This window comes from Sciurus vulgaris (genome assembly GCF_902686455.1).
Source record: "Sciurus vulgaris genome assembly, chromosome: 4".
NCBI lineage: Eukaryota > Metazoa > Chordata > Mammalia > Rodentia > Sciuridae > Sciurus > Sciurus vulgaris.
In genome coordinates this window covers 118,016,712-118,037,703 of record NC_136464.1, presented here as the reverse complement: position 1 = coordinate 118,037,703, position 20,992 = coordinate 118,016,712, and the positions used below count along the sequence as shown (strand labels likewise).

Sequence of the window (20,992 nt, the reverse complement as noted above, 5' to 3'; positions counted from 1 at the left end):
ACTAATAACCCTGCATACAGCGGGATGACCAAGAAATTCAACGCGCAAGGCACAACATTATGCAACATGTCCCCCTTGGAGGGTGTAAGAATTCAATGTAACAGGAAGAGCTCCCAGCACGCAGGGAAGAAGTGAAACTTCATCTGAGTATTTGCATGCTTTAGTCTGCACTCGGACTCAGGAAAGTCATCGGTGAAAATGAAAATTGTGGTACCAACTACATTGTCCAACGAAGATAATGTTGTTTCAAAGTTACAGTAAACTCCAACTCAACCCAAACCCCCGTTTACCATAATTGGTTTTGGCTTTAATTCTACATGTAAAAGAGGAATGGAAAAGTATTTAGAATCCATGTCTGCCTTCTTTGGGAGGGAGGAGGGTGAAATTCATCTCAGTGGAAAAATAAATCTGCATACTTCACCCTCCCTGGTGGGGCCTGGAAAGGAGGGGAAGGAAGAGACCTGGGGAAAATATTAATGGGTCTTCAGATGAGCCAAAGGAGGCCCAGATCTGGGTCTGAGGACAGGGCCAGAGAAAGTTGTAGTACTGTGCAAAACTAAGAGCTCAGAATGATTTTTTTTTTTTTTTTTTTTTTTTTTTTTTTTTTTAAGTTGCTGAGAGAGAGAAAGACTGACCATGATGATCTGCCAGGCCCAGCTGCTGGATCCTGATGAGGCACTTTTAAAAGAGACATGGTCTAATATTTAATTCAGAGCTTTTTTTTTTCCTGAACTTCAGAACTTTTCAGTTTCCTTCACCATAAAGGTCCTTCAACATAATCTTTCGGGATAAAAGGGGGGAAAGGGACTTTGTTCATGTGTGGGTGACCACAATGGACAGGGTGGGGGACAGCAAGTCCAAGATCGGGGACAGAAGCAGAGCAGGGGTACAGCTGCCCACAACCTCAAACCCTCCCCAGAGACTAAGAAGGCTACCTGGCCTCCACCCATCCCTCGGGTCACTGCACTCCCAAAGAACAGATGATAGATGCATATTTTACATTCTGATAATCACATTTAAAAGCAACTGGAACCACCATGGCACCTTCTGAAACCAAGGCACTCAGTGCACATTTTAAAGATAGGTATCAACGAGACACTTCTAACTCCTAAAAAGAAATAACAAATTACTCTTCCTATCCCTAGTTATTGACACACAGAAAAGGTGAGTTAAAATTTTTAGCCAGAGATTTCCAAAGACATAAACTGGTACAACAAAATTCATACAACAATTAAAGAGGAAATATGTTATTTGCTTTTAAAGTTGATTACAAAAATTCAAAATTTATTGGAGACTTCAACTTCCTAAAAGTTATTTTAGCTGGGCATATCTGTAATCCCAGCAAATCAGGAGATTGAGGCAGGAGGATTACAAGTTTAACGAAGACCCTGTCTTGAAATTTAAAAATAAAAAGAAATGGGGATATAGATCCGTGGTGGAACGTTGGCCTAGCATCTATGAGACCCTGGGTTCAATCCCCAGTACCACCAAAAAAGAAAACAAAAACAAAACAAAATAGTTATTTTTATACATATAGGAATTGAGAAAAACTGAAACAAGGGAATGGTAACATTCAAAGAAAGAAGACAAAGGTTAAACACAAAAAAAAGGAGGTCCAGGATGTACTGTGAAGGGAAGAGTCACAGACGAAGGAGGACTGAGACTCTAGAAAAGAAAAAAAGGCTGAGAGTCAATTCAACCACTTTTGAGTTACGTAATCTTTGATAAGTTTCTCGGAATTTTAGTGTCCTCATTTGTAAAATGGGTGTAAAGGAATTTCCCTCATAATTTTTTCATCATTTAAATATGTGCAGAAGTATCACAAATATAAAAGTGCATATCCACACACAGCAATAAAAGAAGGAAACATTTTGAAACGTAAGATGTCTAAGAGCTGCTGCTGTGACCTGGGGTGGTTGTTCCTACCTTTTGTTCTCTGAAAAGTTCAATGGCCTTTGTTCAGAGCCTTCACCTTTTTTGAACTGTGCTCCTGGCAGAGCACTGAACACAGCCTACTAGAAGGCTAAGTACTTCAGAGGACACGGGGTGAGGGGAGCAGAACCATCACATGGACTAGATCTAGACCATGGCCCCTGGATTCCCTTGTGGGGTCCAAGACATTTGACACAAATGAAAATGTACCTTTGGGACTGGGGCCTTGAGGCACTGTCCCTACAGTAAGACTGTTCATCAGAGGATCAGGTCCCATTTATTTTCTTCTTCTAATGTATCAGGTTCCACACTGGGCATTTCAGATGGATTCTTTCAATATGTCACAATACTTTTAGGTTTAGTTATTAAGTTGATCTTAGAAATGAAGATAGTGGGGCCCTGATATGGTACATAACTTGCCCAGAGGTTACACAGCAATGAGGGAGAAACTCGGTTTCAACATAGAGAATAGTAGATTCTGGAGGCTGGCTTTTAATGACTACAAGTTTCATGGTATGTAAGAACATCAAAGTATCAAAGAAAGAAGAAATCGGGTCCAGGAAACTTTTAATATAAGTATATTACAATTTTTCCTAATTTTGTTCCCAAAAGGACAAGCCAGTTATTGAACTCTCGATTAGATGCTATGTCCATTTAATTTCCATGATACTTGCAGTGTGTGAGACTTCAGGTAAGAAAGATACTTTTCATCTCAAGTTTCTTTACCTGTAATTGAAAATGCTCTAAATGATGCCTCAAGTTCAATCAAATAATAAAACTTTACTCTGCAACCCCTGCCCTACCCTCCCAGTCATGCCAAGGCTATTATGATATTTCTCTTATGGAACATGGTGGAGATCTCTGAGCATATATGTATGGAATATTCTGAAGAAAGCACCTTCCTAAGTAAACACTGCATTACTGTGAATTCAAGGTACTATAGAAATCAAGGTGATGCACCTTTATGTTTTCTTCATATAATAGTTTTGTGAACGAAACGCTTTCTGAATAAGAAATGTAAAAGTTGTGCTTTTTAACTATAAATGTTAAGAAATAGACAAATGACTTGTAAGCTTTAAATAATAAACAGCTAGAATTTTTTTTTTTTTTTTTTTTTTTTGGCACTAGGTCTTGCTATTCAGAATGAAACTGTCAGCACAGTCTTCCTCAGTTGTCTGAGACTGTGGTTACCCTATTTCTAATAAACAAGGCAGCTTCCTGTCTCTGTCTCTGGCTTGTCATTGCTAAATCGGCTGAATCCTGGCAGCTTTCACAGTGCTGACCCCTGAGTGCACTCATGCTAAGGAGTGCCTACTTCACTCTGTTCCTTATTGGAAAAGGCCCACATCAGAGCACCTCCTGCCTCTAGAATCCCGAATACTTTCGTAAGTGACTCTGAAAGAGAGTTAACTTTTTTACATTCAAAACTTGGTATCTCATTATCTCTAAATTTATCTCCATTTGGTTGATGTATCTGGACTTTTTCTACATCTCTAAAGGGATGAAGCTCTGTGTACACTTTTAGATCTTTTGCTAGCGGTTAAGACAGCATCCGGTAGATGATTCTATAATCAATCAAATATCTATTTAAGCTTTTATTAAGGACTTGTACTGACAGAGCCAACAAGCCAGAGTTCGGTCTGAAAATTAAAAAGCATTCAGGTTACAAAATAATTCCTTACACACAAGTGATAGATCATTTTCATAAGGATTATAAAATGCAATCTGCCAGCATTTCCTCCCACTTTGGGGTTCTTCTGAAGTAATTTACTGTCCAGTCTGGTATTCAATTTGTTTTCAATATGCTGATAAATTATATGTATATCCCAGTGGCTTTATTTTGCTCATAATTCCCTATAGGATTGTGTCAGCAAAGTATGGTTGCACTTCTGACCTTCTTGAAGTTTTGTTTCACTTCTTTTAAAGGGGGAAGAAGAGGAAAAAGTCTGTCTATAAGCAAAAGCTTCCGTTGCAAGGTTCTGACCATCACCCTTCTCCCCAGCCATGGCCACCTCTCCTGCTGGATGTTGTTGGTCTCTAGACATGGGGAGATCACCTGAGAAAGTGGGAGATCATACTGACCCCCTCCTTTCCTGCCAGGGCCATTGCACAAGCCCTCCTTCTTCCCAGAGGTGACAGGGCTTGAAACCAGTGAAACGGTGATGCTGTCAGTCAGCAGGGAAATTTTCTGCTTCTGAAAACCTCTCAGAGCTTCCTCTGTGCAGCACCTCCAGCTGCCTCTGCGCACCGTGTCAGGGTATTAAAATAGCTCAGGCTTGATGACTTCACTAGTTCTCACCAACAGGCCAGTTGGCAGAATGCTAATGCAGTCTGCTCCGGGTGGAGGACATATTTTCCTTCCAGCCACCCCCTAATAGGAATGCTTAGTTTTATTTTGACTCTGGAAGAAGTCTCCTATCTGAGGTTCAATTCAGCTCAAACCAAATGCAAATATCTCAGGATGCCTTTAAAAGGCTTGAACTAAAAGAGGTCACCTAAAGTCAATGACAAGCATCCAGACTCTGTTATAATCTCTTATGTGAAACTTCAAGGACATCAAGTCTGCGAGGTAAGCTGACCTTATATGTAACACACTGGCATTTCATCTGAGGGCTAGATACCTTCCTTAGGAATATTAGTGATAACGGATAACCACCCAAAATCTTAAAGTCTTATTTTTCATGTTTACTCTTACCACAAGTACAGAGGTCAACATATAGTATCAAAGTAAAAATTAATTACCACTACTAATCAACACAAGATGACAAAGGGCCTTTAAAAGGCAATGTTTTTGCCATCACAGTAAGCTTTAGTGATTAATGCTTAGATGGATATTTAAATTTAAAAAAAAAAAGTATAAGGCCCTATTCATGCAATTAAAAAGATGTTGTTCCCTATTAGAATACCAAATTACATTTTAGTGTTTGTAGTTTTCCTTACAATTTTTCACTTCCTCCTGTAATTACCACATACTAGTAAGAGAATATTCTAAGAAAAGTAGGGCCTTCTGATGTTCCAGTATCATAACTCAGTGCTATGTCCACACTGTACTTTGATTCCAAAAGACAGCATTTAGATTAACTGCTTCAGTGCCCTATGGACACAAGATTTATGCCCAGAGAAAAAGCTCCCATATGACTCAACAGACACAGAGCTAATGAAATAATTTGGTTCACTGGTTTAAGATGGTTCCTCTAAAAGGGGTGCAATCACTGTTCCCAAAAGAGAGAAAAATCACTAACATTCTATTCCCAGCACCCCTCAGTTGCTCAGTCAGTTACAAAGAGCATCTAAGAAGCACTGACATCTTGGAACCATAATGGAAAACCTTCTCTCTCCACCATTCCCAAAACATCACGGAGAATTTTTCAGAGAACACATGAGCACATATGACAGTGATTTTTACAATGTTGTACTATACAATGATTTGTTCATTCTGTAAACATTTGATGAGTATCTTACATGTGGTGGGTATATATGTACAACCCATAGAGATGAAGGTAACACCAACACAGCCTTAAAAAACTTCACTCTATTTTTAAGTAAGCTTTAGACAACTCTATGCCCTTAAAAAGATGAAACATGGACTGTTACAATTTTTATGTTAATCCAATCATTTAAAAAATTGAGTTCTGATGATACATCCAAGGAGTCGTTAGATTCCCTTAAATTGTAATAACTAGGAACATTTTGGGCATAGTTCAGAGAAATTATTATGAAATTAAGTTATTGTATCTCCCTCCTACAGGGGCTGATAAAGACACATGGAAGGTTTGGATGCTGAAAGGTCAATTATGAATGTTAATACAGATAAAATAATTCATACAGTGATGGAACAAACTGAGTAATTGTGATAGTGACTGTACTAACCATCAAATTTTAGAACCATAAAAGATCTTAGTTAGATCTAAAAATCTCACTTTGCTAGTGATGCCTAGAAAGGTTGTATGATTTGTGCAAAGTCACTCAAGTATAATTTATCATCTTGGAATCAACACTAAGTTTATTTTAACCTATTTTCCCACCATACTAGAGTCTGATGAACATACACATGAACACACATTACTGTGTCTGATACACACACACACATTCTACTCTTTACCCGACTCACACACACTATATTACTGTATCTGATTCATATACATGCATATGTATGCATATACTATGGTTCATACACACGTTATACATATGTATCCTATTACTGATTCACCCACCCACAAATATATACTTTATATTACTTTAATTTTATGCACATTCATATTGGCATATATATTTACACACTAAAAGTTAATCTTTTTTAATGTGAGAAATTCAAATGTGAACCACCACCCGGTAACTATTTCAAAATTATAGTTTATACTATGAGGTAATTTATCTGGACCCTCATTAAATATCTAAGATTTCCCAGGGACATTAAAGGAATAACATCCATGAGGATACAGAAATTTAGTGAGCTCACAGGCGTTCAGTCACATGAAGTCTTTGTTTCATCGATCAAGGATAAGGATATCAGTGTTGTTTGTGTTGTGATGTTTTCCATACCATGGAATAGGAGAGTAGATTTGCACAGAAACCAGGAACAGAGAATAATATTCTATGCCCTTGCTCTAGGACAAATTTCCAGTTTCTGATCCCATAACACAGTGCAGGAGTGATGTGGGGGAAGTGCATCAGCAACATGGCTAGGGACTCTGGCTAGAGTGTGACCTGAAGGGGCAGTCTCCCCTCTGCCCAAGGGCTGACAATATGGAGAGCTCTGAATGATCTCTCCCGGTGTAGGAAAGTAGGATTCTTAGAGGACTCAGAATGAGCAGTGAGGAGGCCCTCTGGGGGTTGAATGAAGAGGGCTATGAGCAAGTGGGAGACAGAGGTGGAAACCAGCTGATGCAGTGACTTACCTAAGAGGTCCCTGGGAACTCAAATTTTAAAAGAGTAGGGGAGACCTGACAGGGGTTGGAGGCCCTGCAGGTGCAGGTAATGCATAAACAGAGAACATGGGTCACAGTGGGTGCTTAGCAAGTCCTGTGGACCTGTAGGCAATACTAAATATGAATATGAAGAAGGAATGCAGAACCCAAAGACTGGTTTCAGATTGTACTGTCATTCTCAAAGTCACTGAAGCAGATGGTGAATATTTTGAACATTTGCTTTCTTAAGCTACTTGTTCTATTAGTCTTAGCCTACTTTTCTTCAGCCATAAATAATTCCCCTTTATTATCAAATATAGCCATTACTAATTTGAACTTACATTATATTTAAAGATCCTCTTTGTCAAACTATGAAGCTTACTTTTACCATCTTTCCAGATACGATTCTCATAGTTCTAAGGAAGATATGAAAACACCAAGAATAATACTCAGGATGTGATATGTAAGCATACACCTTTCTGTGGTCTTTACTTCTTTAAAATCACAGACAGTTACCCTTACTGGACAAAGAGTCCTCCCTAAGTGGATGGCTATCATTCTGGCCTTGGAAGACAGCTATAAAGGTCACTAATCAACTCTTTAAAAGGGGGCATTATTTCTCAAAAGAAAATGTACAGTGTTAAGCAAATAAACCACAGGTACTTTAAAGACCATTTTAAATAACCCCAACCAAAGATAAATGTCTGCAAAGGATCAAAAAGATCAGGCCCTACGCAAGGTTTAAGAGGCAGGGTAGTTGGGGACAAAAATAGCAAACTGCTTTTCAAAAACTGGAAAGAAAGCTCTCTCCTACTAAGGAATATAAGGAAGCCTTCAAAGTTTAGCAGATCAAGCACAAACTAATAATCAACACTGGAGAGAAAGAATTTAAATAACCTTGCAGAGTACTCCAAAAACAATAATAAATGTTATTTAACAAGATAAAACTTCTAAAAATAAGCATTTTCTGCAAAGAATGTAAGATGAAAAAGATTATATATACAAAAGTGAACAACAATTTCCTTGGCCTTTATTAAAGATTAAGAATACTGCAAATACCAATTTGTCTTTGAAACAGATTACAGAAACGAAATTAAATGGAGATTAACTTAAGGGAAAATCGAAATTGTCTAACTAGATATACAAAAGCAAAAATCCAATTGGCATTATCAGGGTTAAAAGAATCAAGGTGGAATCTGTAACCATCAAGGCAAATGTAAATTGTGGCTTTTGACCAGCCACTATAAAGGTGGCTAAACAGGGTGCCTAACCATGAATTTTCACAACCAGGACTTCTGAGTATTCATGGAAGAGAAATATAATCAGGAATTAATGATATGGTATGGCTGAGCACTCAATCTACCTGATAACCATCAACAGACTATCCACTAGTTTTCAAAACTTAGTATATGCTATAGTTTGGATCTGGAGTTCCCCACCCAATCCTGCCCCAACAAAGCATATGCAGTAAAGGTTTGGTTGCCAGACTGAGGCACGAAAGGGAGGTGGTAGAACCTTTTACGTGATCTAGTAGAAGGAAACTACGTTATTGGAGATATGCCCTTTGATGGTGATATTTGGGCCCCAGCCCTTTCCTCTTTTTCTCTTCCTAGCCTTCATGAAGTGGGAAGCCTCCTCCACCAGGCATTCCTGCTATAAAAAGTACTGCCTCATCACAGACCCAAAGCAACATGGCCAAGTGACCATGGACTAAAACCTGTAGAACTATGAGACAAAATAAACCTTTCTTTCCTCCTTATAAGTTGATTATCTCAGACATTTTGTCACAGTGACAGAAAGCCAACATAACATAGACAAAAATCTTAGACTAGTTTTAAAAATTACACTTTGCCATGGTTAAAGCAGTAGATAAATGACAGAGAATCAGATATATAAGCATGAAGCCTTCCAGGAGACAGGTGCTCAAAGTAGTCTTATTTAACATTTTTATAAATGATGTGAAAGAAACAGTACCCAGGAAAGTATGTAAGTTTGTATTAAGTTCTTCTAGTTACCAGAAATGCCAAGTAACAGATAAACATCTCTTTAGCATCAATCTGACAAATATGGTAGGACCCTTTTAACCAATATCCACTTAAACAACTGTCCAGGTTAACCAATGATCTCTATGTCCTTTGTAAATCATACTGACTGATGCACCTGGGACATTTCCAACCAGTTGGCTCATCTCTGAGCAGACTGAAAACCTCTGTCTCATCGTCTGAGCTGTATTACAGTATTTTTTATTTTAATCTGTTAATTTAATACCTTATTATAAGAATGTGATTTAATTGCATGACATATTAAAGAAATGGAGTATGAAGAGCAGCACTACATCTGTGTCTGTGAATGCTTTGAAAGGATTAGCCTGCTATAAAATAATGTTGTAAGTTGACAATGAATACAGTATGGGAATAATTCTACTAGGAAAAATAAATAGAAAAATCTTCAAAAGTTTTACCTCACTTAAGAGAAACAAACTGGAAATAGCAGACAATTCATGATGAGTGTGGTTTTGTGAAGAAATATAAAACTAAGTTCCATCTGTGGATCCATACTGGAAGTCTGGGCCCTACATCGAAAGTTTCACAAAAGATGTTAAGTTTTGTGTTTGAATAAAATATTTAAGATATGTATTCATCATTTTTATGGTCATCTAACTTTTTAAATATTGATTCTTATTTTTTTTCTGTCAAGAAAAGTCCAGCATATTTGCTGATACACCTAGCATGTATGAGATACCATGATAAGGACCGTGATACAAAGAATAAGGGTTTAGCCCCCCAAAATGTCAAAGGGAATAGAACAGACGGACATGCTAACAAATAATAACCATGCATCATACTAAGCACTGTAGTAAACTTCAGGAATGGAAAAGGAAAGAAAGAAAGAAAATGGAAAAAGAAATAACTTGATCTGGAGAGAGTAGACTAAATTGATGGTGGTGAGACTTTAGTTAGGGCCTGAAGAGACAATTCAGGTTAGAGTACCAGCAGATTATGTTATAGGTGATATTAATTAGGTGGGGAGGCACATGCCACCAGAGCACCCGTTCAAAGGCAGGGCAGCACTAAGAAGCACATGATCCTTGGTACTAACAATTCTGAAAGAAAGAGAGTGGAAAGACAGAATGGGAGCCAGACCACAAAGACATTTGAGTTTAGAACAGAAATTATGGGGGTTATATTTTAAACAAAAGAATGGCACAATCATACTTATATTTACCATCTTTTCCAACAGTTTAAAAAATGAATGGAATATAATAAGAGTCCAATTATGAGATTATGAAAATGGTCTAACCAAAAAAAAAAAAAAAAAAAATAGAATGCTAGAAGAACAATATTAAGAAAGGTAAAATCAGCATGACATGATGACTAAGGAGAGATAAAGGGGTAAGGGATAATAACGACTCAAGGACAATCCCTAGGTTTAGGGATTTAGCACCTGGGTGGTCAAGGATTCATTAATAAAAAGAGGAAATGCAGGCATTTTGAAAGACCAGATAACAAACACAGCTGGGAACATAATGAATTTGAAATGCCTATATTATTTCCAGAAAGAAAGTTTAATTGGAAGTAGACTGACCATATCTAGAGCTCAACAAAGGTGAAGATGTCTATTTAAGGTTTCAATATTATATAGGCAGAATTTGAAGATGCTAAAATAAATAAAAGCAAATACAAAAAGCAAAGAAAAAGATAAAACTCTTCCAAATACCAACTTCAGAGGCAAAAAGAGACCCATACAAGGTGAGACTAGGAAGTGACAGGAAGAGGCAATGGATTTCAGGAAAGAGATTCTATGGAGAAGTTCATATAGCTCTTGTTATGGAGACCTAAAACCACCTGATGTCTTTTTTTTTTTTTTCTTTTGTGCCTCTTCAAGCTCCAAATTTTACTACAGCAAACATAAATCATTGAGGATTAAGGTTTCAGTCTGCACTGAATATGTGTGTCCTTGTTCCCTTTACCCCCCAAAAAACTCATACAATGAAATTCTAGCCTCCAATGTGATATTATTAGGAGGTGGGGCATTTGGAAGGTGATGAGGGTGAAACCCTTATGAATGGCATCAGTACCCTTCTGAAAGGGATACCCAGGCTGGGCACATAGCTCAGAGGTAATGAACGTGCTTCTCGTACACAAGGCCCTGGGTTCAATCCCCAGTGAGAGAGAAAGTAAGTCAGAGGTAGAACCTAGAGAACTCTCTCACCTTCTTTCTGCCATGTGATGATACAAGAACAAGTTGGCTCTTTGAAACACAAGAGGAGCCTCACCCAAATGTGACAATGCTTCCATTCTAATTTCATAATCCCAGCCTTGGGAACTGTAAGAAATAAATTTCTGATAGGAAGGGAGGGAGATAGAAAAGGTGGGAGAGAGGAAAGGAGAGAGGGAGGGAGCAGCAGCAGCAGGAGAAGCATGGGGCCAAGAGAAGAAAATCAAGTAATCAACTATGTTAATTGCAAAAGCAAGGTCAAGTAAGACAACTGGCAAAACCACTGCATTTAGCTGTTAAGAGACTATAAACCTAGGTGAGCTCACAGCAGGTGTACACATTCAAGTGCCTGAGCTTAGAGGATGAATGAAGATGAGGAAGCAGAAATGAATACACTCTTTTAAAAGGTTCTAGACTGGCACAGTAGCGCACTTCTGTAATGCCAGCAACTTAGGAAGTTGAGGCAAGAGGATGGTAAGTTTAAGGCCAGCCTCAGCAACTCCGCAAGACCCTCAGCATCTTTGGGAGAACTTGACTCAAAATAAAAAGGACTGGGGATACAGCTCGGTGGTAGAGTGTCCTTGTCAATCCCCAGTACCCTCCACCCAATTTCTCTTTCAACTGAAAGGCAAAAGAGAATAAAGGTGTGTTGGTCAGTTTGCACTATGACAAAGTACCTGAGGGAAAAACATTTTGAAGGAGAAAAGATTTAGTTTGAACTGGTTCATAGTTTCAAAGGTTTCAGTTCACAGTCAGCCAGCTCCGTTGTTCTAGGCCCCATGGCGAGGCAGAACATCATGGAGGAGGCAGCTTGCAGGAGGCAAGCTGCTCAGTACATGGCAGCCAAGTACCAGAGAGAAGGGAAAGGGCTGAGGGCAAGATATAATCTCCAAGGGCATGGATTCCTCATGATCCAACCACTTCCCAAATGCCCACCTCTGAACACTGATGGATCGTGGATCAAGTCCCAAAAGTAAATGGGACACTTCATATTCCAACCATACTAATAAAGATCTCTCCTAGAGAAAGAAAGTAAAGGAAGGCTATACTTTTAAAAATGATATTAGTTTAGAGATTTTCATCTAAGGGAAGAATAATCCATAGAAAGTAAAACTGGAATGAGGAAACGTGGCGAGGGTTCTACCCTCAGCAAAGTCAGCAAGGAACCAGATCAGAGGACCGTGCTAGCCTCAGTCCGAAAGAACTCACCTCCATGGAAATGGAGGCAAGATAGCACGTGGCAGTGACAGGTCCACAACCCGGGGAAGGAAAAGGAAGTTCCCAAGTTACAGAGGTCCATTTTCTTGGTGACATACCATCTGTGGGAGTGGGAATGGCCTTGTTGAGGCAGAGGAATGAGTGGCAGACAATGCAGGAAGCCTTCTGAGGGTCTGGGAATGCATCTACCACTCTTCCCTTATGGATAAGCAAAACATATTTCATGAGGAAAGAAGCCATCAGCTCAAGAATCTACAATCATGGATGGCAAGTTATTAATAAACTTAGGAAACGGCCTTAACTGAGTTACAAACAACTCAGAGAAGGTACCTCTTCATATGCTTAAACATCACCGCATAGAACTGAAAATAAAACACACGGCATTTCCTTTACAGACCTGTGAAGCTTGTCAAAATGTCAACTGCCACACCTTACTAAATAGTGCATGATAAAGATAACTCTACTTACAGCCACTGATCATGACAATGGGGAGGGTGCAATATAAAAATGATACATGTTTTAGTCTATAAACAAAAGCCAAATAATCTATAGAACCGTAGTTGCCATGAATTCCTCGACACAACTTGTTCATCTCATTCCAGGACCAGGACACCCAGGAGGATCTCATTAAAAGTTGAGGGGAATATGTAAGAGAAAGAAATCAATCACTATTTCATATGGTTCAGTGGTACATGCCTATAATTCCAATTACGTGGGAGGATGGAGCAGGGGGGTTGCAAGTTTAAAGCCAGTCTGGACAACTTGGTGAGAGCCTGTCTCAAAATGAAAAGTAAAACAAGATGGGGATATAATTCAGTGGGAGATTTTGCTTAGCATGTGCAAGGCCCTGGTTTCAATCCCCAGTACCAAAAAGGGAGGATGGAAAAACATTACATAAAATAATACCTTAATCTCTAAGAATAAATTTTGCATAGTTCATACAGATTCTTAAAAATGGATGGCAAACTAACATGGACTCAAGAGGAGTTTTAAGAAGTCAAGATTGTGTGGACTCGGTGAAAGGCACGCCCCATCACAGTGCTACAAGCAGCAACACTCCATGCCTGGCTGAGAGCCTGTGCTGTATGTTAACTTCTTATTTAGATGGATGCCGAAAGGCAAGGAAGAACAATTCTCTACGTTTTAGCAGAAGAATGTTAAGACATAATGTAATCTTAATAAGCAGCAATTTCTAAATTTTCCTTGGCCCTGGAACAAATGGCCAATCTACAATAGACACTTAGATCACTGAATACAGAATGTAGGGCTAATACTCAGACCTCCTTCAGAACCCCCAAGTTCTGCCTATGGGGGAAAAAAAAGTTTAATTAGAAATAAAAAATTTACCTGGAAATAAAAGCAGATCTGTACCACCTGTTTTCTCCCAAAATTATATTCCATTTTACTACTTTACTGTTGTCTTTCCATGCATGTCCTTTGCACCTTATAGGTGAATTTCTGCCAACCCCCAAATCTTTAATTTTTCTTTTGGCAGTGCTGGAGATTGAACCCAGGGCCTTGTGCATGCTTGGCAAGCATTCTACCAACTGAGCTATTTCTCCAGCCCCCAAATCTTTACTAAGATCTTTATAGAATACAAACTGATACATATATTTTAGATATAAAAGATGACTCCTTTAACTATCAGCAACAAACTAAATGAGCAACAAACTAAATGACACATTTGAAACAGCACATCATCTCTACACGGTAAACTACAATTTTTGAAACTGTGCTTGAATCAGCCAGCATTTGTGTTGCCATAATCCTGACATTACTGAAGATTGTCTCAAAGTAGCTGATATGACCATCTACTTAACTAGTTCTTGTTTAGAGTTATTGGCTTGCATGTTTGTTTTAATATAAGATTTTTTTTTTTTTTTTAAAGTCAGTTTGCCCTGGACTGGGGGGAGGGAGGAATCACATGCAGTAATGTTGACCTTTGCACTTCCCTAAATCTCTCTAAGACTTTTTTTGAGGCATAGGAAGTTCCAAATCCTGCTCAACACTGCTTAAGGAAATGCTTTGTCCAGGGCTGTTTTTAAAGAAAACAGTCCATAGCCATGCTGCTTCTTTGAATTCAGCTGCGCCTGCTGCTGGCTTAAGGACAAGGACTGGAGGAAGCTATGTTCTGGTGGTGGCCACACAGAAGCCCTTCTGGTACACTTAAAGGTTTTCTGAACAAACACAATCTCTTAAAAGGCAGCACACACCAATATACATGTATCCACAGAATAAATTATTTGCAAAATAGAATAACCACACTAAATGGTCCAAAGAAAAAGTATAGGAACAGAGAAGGAAATGCAGTTCCAATACATCACATACAATGTAAAAGCAGAATTTACTTCTGAAAACATGTTCCCAAAAACATGGAGCATGCTATGCCTCGAGTTAAGAGCATTCACCATCACATATAAATTTAATCCTACAGCAACAGCACCAAGACCCCAACAGAAGAATGCTTTGTATGACCCCTGCAATCTTCCCGCCCCACCCTATGTCATTTCCAACAGAAGCACCACAGCAACATATATATAACTCAGCAGTACAGACCTGTTTGTTCTTATTCAGAAGGTATTTTCTGTATGTTCAGAGCCTGAAAAAGCTAGAAATAACCATGGAAAAGTATTACTAATTAAAAAGCAAAGCAAAAAGTCACCCCTTGTGCTACTATTTTCACTCAACTATGTGTGCACAAGCACATTTTGCTACTTCGAAACATTTTTTTTTTTTTTTTTTTTTTCTGTAAATTGACTAAAATATCTAAGTAACTGTAGGGAAGCACAGGAGAGACCATCAAACCCAGAGAGAACTGATAAACTGGGACAGGGACACAGCATGCCTTCTCCTCACCTGCCCCCACAGAAGAAAATCTTCTAGGGCCATATAAAAGGTTGGGTTCTAAAACCTGCAGGTCAGGATACAGAAATTCTCCAGGGACAGCCCTTCTCCGATTTAAAACCCACTAGTGCGAGTGTCCCCTTTCTCTGTCAGCTAGCTTGACTCCCATCTTACCTAAAACTCTGTGGCTGTTGGGTCCCAGGTGGGTTTGTGATTCACAGAAAAGTTAAGATCAAAGTTACTAGTCTTAGGCAACTCGTCCTTGATGGCTTAAATCCAGCCAAAGTTGCCATGACCCTGAAAACAAAAAGAGAAAGAGACAGACAAGTGAGGAAGTGAGAGACAATGCTTGGAATGTTCCTGGATATCAAAAAGGCATCATTTCCACAAAGGATTTGAGGCATGCAGCAGAGCACTATGCCAAGGGGAAGGCTCAGCTGTGATTCCATTCAATTCAACAAATATTTATTAAGCATCTTTTGCCAACTCAAATGTAAGGACTCCAAACTGTATTTATATCCTCAGGGTATAAAGCAATGCTGGAACAGATATCAGGCACTAAATAAATGTTGAAGAAGGAAAGAAGAGGACAAGAAGGAAGGACAGGAATTTTCTAATATACTAATGATATAAAGTTGAGCAATACAGCAAATGAGTTTCAGAGGTGTTGCCCAGTGATTTAATCAGCCCCCCATTTTCTAAACTAGCTTTCATTTAATCAGTACATTTTCTTGAAGGATCAGACACAATGACAAAAGGTAAACTAGTTTTTAAAAACTTAAGCTGCAGGTCTGTTACCAAAATTTTAACCGCAAGAATCTGAAACAATGGTCCTCAATCGTGCCACAGGTTACATCATGCATTGAACTGAAACTTGCCAGCTAACGGCACATGAACTCCATACCGGATCAAATTATCAATTAAATTACAATCTGTGGGGAGCAAAGATGCTACTATTTTAAGAAACTCATGTGATTCTAATCTGTACCAACCACTGAGAACCAGAGCTTAGCAAATACTAATTTTAAAGAAAATGTTATGTAACATTTTCTATTCGTGAGCTATTGTGAAGCTGATAAGCCGAAACAGAAATCTAACACAGATTTATGACCACATACACACTTATAATTCTTGCCACAGTACATGAAACTCATGTGTTTAAACATATGCCATCAACTTCTCCTTCCTGAACACAAATTCACAAAAACAGGAGTGGAGAAACAGGCACTGATACAACAAGAAAAAAGCCCCTCCCCACCATACACACAACTCTTATACAGGTTGCAAAGTTTCCTAGTCCAGCACCCTGCAGAAACTGTTTCTAAATGGCTGAGAAATAATACAATAGAATAAAAGGTTTTCAAACACAAAATTCTGACACTAATTTTTAAAAATTATTTTGTTATAATTACCTATACTTTTTTTAAAGCAACTTTATTCTTTATAGCCAAAAACTGAAAACAAGTCAGGTGTCCCGGAATAAATACCACTACTTTTAAAAGTAGGTATTCTTATGTTCCAAAATAAGATGAAACCTAAGATGTCTACTCTGTTCAAGTCTGTGAAAATATTAAAAACAAATGAACTTTATGCATAAAACAGTGCAGCACATGATGTATGAATTATGTCTCAACAAAGTTGTAACGTTAAAGATAAACAGTTTAGAAGTAGATTTTTCTAACTATATTTAAAATGAGTGTTTTCATAACCCTATGTCTCAGCCCATGCTGCTACAAGAATATAGCTGAGATTGGAAAATTTATAAAGAAATTTAATTCCTTACAGTTCTGAAAGCCAGGAAGTACAAGATCATGGCACTGGCAATTTTGGTTGTAAGAGCTGCTCTCTGCTTCCAAGTTGGCAACTTAAGGCTGCATCCTCCAGAAGGGAGGACCCCTGTGTTTTCCCATGGTGGGATGTAAGAGGGCAACACACCTGAGGCCTCTTAATAAGGGCCTTAATTCCATCCACATGGGGAGAAGCCCTCATGGGCTAATCACCATTAAAGGACCCACCTCTTAAAATCACCACCTTTACTCAACATCTGTTTTAGAGATGACCTATTCAAATCACAGCACCACATAAGAACTACTTAACATAAATAAACATATATATACATATGTAAATCATTTTGAATGTTAAATCTCATTTTCTTTTTTTTTTTGTTCCCCTAAAATCAAAAGTGGACTCCACGCTGAAAGAATAGGGCTTTGACAGTTTTTGAAAAACCACAACCTGTTGCAAACATTTCAAACTATAAAAAATTAACCTTAAAATTCCATATTAAGGGTATCATAATCGTGGAACAGAGGACGAAATGTTATTTAGTAAATCACTAAGTATAATGTGCTGCAAATAAATGAGCCTAAGAGCTAGAAGTCCCAAATTCTACTTCTGACCCCATCATTTATGAGAGCAGTATCCTTGGACAAGTTATTCAAAACAGCTATAAAAGTTATAAATCACAAATTCATGTGAGAGTAAGCTGGAGCAATGTGTACAAAAACATTTGAAAATCATTTGGTGATTTAAACAGTGTTGAAATTACTTTGGCTTTGTTACAAAGAGAGGGGACAAGTTCTCAGCCACTTACTACCTTCTCCAAGAACCTCCCAAACTGCATTCTCTACCCACTCTTCCCTGTAGCATCTAACATTTTAGTCTCTTCTACAAGACACAGACCTGTTTTGTCTTTTAGACATCATCAAATTCCAATTAAATCTGGGGGCCTGGCTTCTTCCATCTGCCTTTTAGACCAAGGAAGACACAAATACGTTTTCATAAATAGCAATAACTGCATGTGGGCTTTGTCATTTGTTTTTTTGTGGATTTTGACAGCAATCCCAGTCAACCAGGGTGAAAGAAAAAGGCTATATGGAACAGTTACTGACAGAGTGGAACTCAGAAGAACAGATTCTTCAGTGTTTATTCGAAAAGGAACATTTCTACAATCAAGGAAAAACTGCAAAATTCATAGAACCATAACTTTTTTCAATAATCAGTCTCCCTTTCACAAATTCCATCACAGTGCAATTCTGCAGATGAGCTGATCACTTTTCAAAAAAGCTGAACTATTCTCCAAAGTGTTATAACTATTACCACAAAAGATTAGAAACTAGATTACTACTACTTCCCACCTAGAAATAAATGATACAAGCTTGTGGAAATGTTTTCTCAAACTCTTTTAAGCATTACTTAAAATTATCATAAGGCACAATTATAAATGACCATGAATTTTATACTATAATTTAATTGAATCTTCAACTATTTTGTAAGGATTAATTATTTCTTATATTAAATTTTCCTCACTGCCTGACAATATGGAAATATATATATTCACAAATGTGTGAGCTGCTCAACTGTAATTAATGATGTACTTTTATTCTCTATTATTGTGTGGAAAACATTCTGACACAAAATAAATGAAGCATAATCATTCAGAGTAATGATTCAAATGTACTGATTAATGATACCAAACAGCATCTCTGTTCCTGAGTTAAATTAAAACATTCACAGTCTGTAAATCGTAAGGGTATTCCTAAATGAATGTTTCTAATAATCATTTTCCTTCCCAGAAATCACCTACTCCACCTTCACTGGAAACAAGTACCCACAGATTTTAAAATGTGCCATTCTGTAAATAAGAAACAAATACCCTGTCTATTAAACTGTCAGCCAATGCTAAGTTGCCTTCGGAGATGCTGAAGTGTGGCAGAGGGGAAGGGGAAGAAAACATGTCTCTAGACTTAGAAGACATGCCATTCTCTTCCTGTGGTAGGCACTCCGTAAATGTTTATCAAAGGCACATTGTTAAATATCGCACAAATGTTTTGAAACTTTTATAATTTGAAAAAATGTCAGCCACAAAAAAAAAAAATATATGATTTAATTTACATGAGGACTAGAGGGGTCAAATTCGTGGACACTGGAATGGTGATTACAGCAGTCAGAGGGAAAGAAGAGTTAACATTAAGTAGATACAGGGTTTCCGTGCTGCAAGATGAAAAAGTTAAAGGTGATGGTGTTGATAGCTGCACTGCACTGGCAAAGTATTTAATACTACTTAAAAATGATGAAGACAGGGATAGGGACATAGCTCAGTTGGCAGAGTGTGTGCCTCACGTGCAAAAAGGCCCTGGGTTCAATATCCAGCACCACACACACACACACACACACACACACACACACACACACACACACACACACAAAAAGAGACAGAGATATGAAGGCAGTAAATTTATGTTGTACATATTTTTCACAAAAATAATTTTCAAAATTTCCACAGGGAAAAAAGGTGCAAAGAAGAAGCCCAAAATTATAAACCATTTAAGCTAACAGAACCTCAATTTAACCTCACCAATTAGCTACCTTGATAAAATGACATTTCCTTGGAAACTTCAAACTTTGCAGAAACACTAAGTGCTCTTTCAATGGACTAGAAAGTTCTGTATTCTCTTACTGATTCCTGAGCCTAGCACTATTGCAATTTATCAACAAAAAGTTTGCTGAAACAGTGATTCATACACCTAACCTACCATCAAAATCACCAGCAAAATATTTTCTAACATCCCACATCCATTTGGAGGGCTACTACCCCAAATACAGAAAGTACCACGTTTTGGTGATGATGTGAAAAACTGGAACCCTGGTACACTGTCAGTGGGATTATAAAGTACAAATCTATGGAAAATACAGCAATTTCTCAGAAAACTAAAAATATAACTACCATAGAATCAAAAAATTCCACTTTTGGTGTATATAGATAAAGGAATTGAAAGCAAGGTCTGGATCAGAGATGTACATGCTCGTTTCACAGTGTACCATTTATAATAGCCAAGAAGTAGAAGCAACCTAATTGTCCATCAGAGTATGAATGGATAGTACATAGACTACAAAATATCATATGGCTTTAAAAAGGAAAGAAATCGCTGGGCACAATGGCACACACCTGTAATTCCAGCAGCTCAGGAGGCTGAGGCAGTAGGATCGCAAGTTCAAAGGCAGCCTCAGCAACTTAAAAGGCCCTAAGCAATTGAGTAAGACCTTGTTTCTAAATAAAAAATAAAAAGGGCTGGGGATGTGGTTCAGAGGTTAAGTGCCCCTGGGTTCAATCTCTGGTACAAAAAAAAGGAAGGAAATCCTGTCACATTCCACAACATGGTTGGACCTTGAGATCATTACGCTAAGTGAAATAGGACAATTGTAAAAACAAAAATATGGAAGTATCTAAGGTAGTCAAAGTCATAGAAACAAAATAGAATGGTGATTACAATGAGCTGGAGAAAAAAGGAAAATGGAGAGTTGTCAGTAGATAGAGAGTTTTGTTGCACAAGATGAAAGGGTCTGGAAGTTTAGGGCACAGCACTGTGAATAGGCTTAATACTCTTGAACCAGTTCCAATGCATAAAAATGCTTAAGAAAGACAGAAAGGTATTAGATAAGTAAATAAAAGATTTTCTAAATCCCATCCCAAACTTACTAACTTAGAATTTCTGGACATTGGGTTAAAATAACATATTTGTAAAAAAATTCCCAGGAGATGGATCTAGAACAAGCATGGAACTATCAACTCATTACATCAGTCTCCAAACTGGAAGTAACTTGGCCACCATCAATACTTATTTTGTTTTTCATAACTGTTTACAGGTTTACATAAAGTATTTCCCATAATGGAAATTAATCAGGTTTTTAAAATGTCACTAAAAAGAGGAATGGATTTTAATATTGTTAGTGATGAAAGACAAAGAAAGCCTTTAAGTCTCTCTATGGTATGCCCTTTCCCATTGCTGAGGTGATACAGGTGGGTGCAGCTCAGGTCCATGGACAGCAGCAGTGTCTGCATCACACTCGGGCTTAGGAAGAGCCCAAGATTC

General features: G+C 38.0%; 1 protein-coding gene and 1 long non-coding RNA gene across 9 annotated transcripts in view; one reads left to right on the top strand and one right to left on the bottom strand.

Moving 5' to 3' along the window:
* KLF12 (KLF transcription factor 12) overlaps window positions 1-20,992 on the bottom strand; it is a 437,715-nt gene that overhangs the window by 359,680 nt on the left and 57,043 nt on the right. For 5 of the 8 annotated variants that reach the window (XR_013763670.1, XM_079138931.1, XM_079138930.1 and 2 more), the window contains 2 exons: window positions 15,294-15,416; window positions 14,832-14,883 (listed from right to left, as the gene is read on the bottom strand). The exons of the other annotated variants lie outside the window; for them this stretch is intronic. The gene's annotated coding sequence lies outside the window, so the exon portion shown is untranslated. The remainder of the gene's footprint in view (window positions 1-14,831; window positions 14,884-15,293; window positions 15,417-20,992) is intronic. 8 annotated transcript variants of the gene reach the window in all.
* Window positions 723-19,278, top strand: LOC306660578. The gene is made up of 3 exons (XR_013763675.1): window positions 723-4,501; window positions 7,239-7,302; window positions 17,958-19,278. It is a non-coding gene; the product is annotated as an uncharacterized lncRNA (long non-coding RNA).